The sequence below is a fragment of the Pieris napi genome, chromosome 2 (assembly GCF_905475465.1).
Source record: "Pieris napi chromosome 2, ilPieNapi1.2, whole genome shotgun sequence".
Classification (NCBI taxonomy): Eukaryota; Metazoa; Arthropoda; class Insecta; order Lepidoptera; family Pieridae; genus Pieris; species Pieris napi.
This window is the reverse complement of record NC_062235.1, coordinates 4,504,476-4,508,513: the sequence shown is the minus strand read 5'-3', so window position 1 is coordinate 4,508,513 and position 4,038 is coordinate 4,504,476.

The following is a 4,038-nucleotide window of genomic DNA, read 5'->3' as shown; positions in this document are numbered from 1 at the left end:
AATTAAATTGCAAGTATGTCTGTCTTATATGTATATTAAACCAATTTTATTACAATTTAAAAGACAGTTGAACTTATGTTTGACTGCCTCGTTGATATAGTGGTTGTAGAAAGCTACACACAAAGTTGGGATTCGATTCCCACAAAAAATACACATATTATTATTACTGAAATACTACATAACTGATATATAAATATATATCTATAATACAATATGGTTTGGCTTTACTATAACGATGGGTTTTTTGCATGTTTCTTTTGCTTTGGGCTAATAGACTGCTATAAATTATGTTGAGGGAAAATTATGGTATATTTAGTTAAGGAACAATCAGACAAAATACAAAATAGACTCAAAGATGCTGCTACTAACCTGCTAACTGAAAAGGCTTTGAAAAAGAAATAATTATTAAATACTTAGTGGGTTGATAATAAACAGGTCACATTGGTGGGTTCTTATGATGATGCATACCCTGTCGAAAATATAAAACGATTCGGCAAAGAAGCAAAATCTCGTGTTGATGTAAGATGTCCTAAAATTGTTAAAGACTATAATCGTCACATTAGAGGTGTCGATTTGGCAGACATGCTGATTGCATTATATCGCACTGGAATAAGATGGCACAGGTGGTATATGAAAATTTTCTCGCAGCTTTTGTATATACTCGTAGGCATCAACAACGCTTGGCTTTACGTCACAGACATAACAAAATGATAAATACCACTAGAAAGCAGGATCGTCTAGAAGATTTTAGGTACGAAATCTACAGTGGCCTACCGAAACGAGGTCGAAACGTTTCAGTGAAAAATTTAGACGTAATACCGGACAAAGCAAATATAAAAACCATGCGATGATGTCCGGTGTGACAAATATGATCATTGGCCGCAAATAACCGGATATGAGAGGTGCAAGTACTGCAAAGTTGGCCAGGCAAGTACGATGTGAACAAAATGTAAGGTTCATCTTTGTTATGTGAAGAATCGAAAATGATTTTTGGAGTACCACTGCAAGCAATAGGGTCTCTGAATTATTAAATTACGATTATTTTGTTGTTCAAGAAAGATTAATTTTATTAAACATTTTATTTCCACCAAGACAGTTATTTTTATTTAAAATCATGTTATTTACAATAATCTTTTGGTATATATTAAAAACTACTAGTGACATTTCAACTCTCCCAAAACATACCAATGTATAGCATAATATACATTCCTGAAAATGCGATAATCACTGTACGTGTAGCAATGTATAGAATAGTATACATCTTGTTTTTCCAAAATTTTCATGTCACGTTTTTTTTATTTATTTTTTTGATGATTTTTATGCCCCAAAGAAGCTACCTATATAATTTTGTTTTGCTTTTCTTCTAAAAAAAGAATCTTGCCACGATAAGAGTTAAAACAATTACACAAAAACAACACAGAACAAACTCACAGTATGCGGCCTCGACACCAACCACTTATCTTCTCAACGTCCGAACAAGAACAGAGCACGTAGCACACTGAGCCTCAGTGACTGAGGTCTTTCTTTTATAGAAGGCGGGTGGGGATCGAAACCAACCACTAAGATAATTCTGCTTGATGAATTTGTAATAAACAAGTTTCGTGACATTTCGTGTACTCGTTCCACGACCGAACCCGAATCGACCATAGAGTCAAACGGCAGTCATAGAAACGAGTGTCAAAGATTTCTTTAATATTTATTATTAATAAGTTTTATATGTTTAAAGTGATATGATAATATACTACTTTCAATAATAATAATAATGACTATGGAGGCATTATTATTATCGACCATTGAATAGTCGTTAATTTATAGATCTAGCAACATTGACAAATTAAAAAAACCATTCGTATTAACGGCCTCGAACCAATTCGACTTTGACATTATTAATTGACAATGACAGCTGACACTAACACAATGTCTTCAATATTAATTATAAAGACTACAGACTATCAAATAGTCGTTAATTTGCAGATCCATTAATATTGGTAAATAAAATAAACCATATAACCGTTTTTAACTAATTTGACCCCGATATTACCAAATGATGATGAATGACAATTCCTTAAACATAAATAATAAATGCTATGAATTTACCACAGACTATCAATCCTTTATATTGTTTATTATTATCTTAAATATACTTATTTAGTTGAATTAAATATCAATCTTTATATTTTTGTAACAATATAATCATTATATAATATGAATTTGCGCCCATATATATACTTACGAACAAATTGCATTAAACCGGGAAACCAAAAGTGTTTTAAAATTAGGTCACAAGTCTTGTCAACCCCGATATGTTCATGCTCGTCATGGAATACCCTCAGTAAGCTAGGCCTGTGACCCTTAGGTACATAACAAAGCAAACGCGGCTCTTCACCAACGGGTGAATAACGATAATAGAGCACATCGTTTTGACATACATATCGTCTGGGATCTAAATTACCTTCTCCGAGCTTACGTATGAGATCGGCGGTCTCGGAGTCGGCTGATTGAGCCATCTGCGCACAGTTCAAGGGCCGGGCCGCTCTAGTGGATTCCTACTCAAGTAATCCGCATGACCCATCATGGTACATTTACGATATTGAATTTCAAAATTAATGTCCTGCAGGTAAATCCACCAGCGTACAACTCGTGGAAGAAAATGCTTCTTACATTCAATGGCCTTCAAGGCATTGCAATCGGTGATTATCTTAAAACTTATACCAACCAGATAATGCCGGAAATTTTGCTGATCCTTGACGACCGCCAACGTTTCTAATTCATAATATGAATGGTACTTGCTGGGCTCCGCGCCCTGGGTGACCCTACTAAAATATGTTACTACTCGTTTATTACCATCCGTGTGGGCCTGCAGAGCACGGCACCATATCCTGCACTGCTAGCGTCAGTATGTGAACTACACAGTGGAAAGGCTCGGGTCAAAAATCGCAAGTATTGGCTCGCTAGTCAATTGCTTCAAGAACTCTCGTCGGACTCGATCTTGTTCGGGTCCCCATTCAAATTTGACGTCTTTCTTAGTGAGACGCGATATACGGTCTTTGTCGCGTAACCTTCAATATAACGCTGGAAGTATCCAGCTAAAACTAAAAATATGTAGATATATATTGCTTTGAACAATTTCCAGGCGTAAAGTGCTACATGTCTCGGCTAGTTTTTTTTACATTGCGTGTTCAATTAAATAGATTCATTACTCGATCAATCGAAGTACATTTTGAAATAAAATATCAACAACACACATTATTCATACAAATGTTAAACAAACAATGCGTGTTTAATTAACTTAGTGTCGTTGATGATTTTCCGCCGAGCTCTAGTTTCGCGTGTTCCTCGCAGGCCACATCGATGTTATAAAGACTTTTGAACCGCGCCTTCTTCACAGGGATTCTTTACTACGTACTTCGCTCACCCCAGTGAGCTGCTGTCCTGCACTTCAGGCGAATGACGACCCCGCGGCGGCCCAAACCCGAGGTCCCGGGAAAAGCCCGTGTCGGCTGAAAACAGCCCGAGCTTAGCTGTCAGGGCCCTTTGGCAACAGCGAGATTAATTTCCCAAATAAAAAATGTATAAACATGCATCATCGCATCGACGCGTGACTATGGCTATGGCTTCATAGCGGCGTGTCCTCTACACATTCTGTATTAACGACTTAACGTAATCTTGTAGTAGCGTTGAAAGAAAATAATTGAATTATTTGCAAACTTTCGGATGGCAACACAGTCATTGAATTTCTTAGGTTAGTATGGTTTATTGTCTTGATACTTCATGCAATTACTCATTTTTATTTCTATTATTTATTTTTTCCGAATAGTTAACAGGTATAATAGCCTAAGCATTTAGAAAGCTTCATAATCAATGTGAGAGACAGTGATAACAGCAATGACTCTGATGAATCTATGCATATTGATTTTTTCGATTCTGATTTTGATTATTCCGAATTTGCCGCGCTTTTTCGTTATCTTCTTTCATTTGCCTGACTCTATCTGTCAAGTATTAATTCAAAACTCAATTGTCAGTTGTCACTCATGTGTA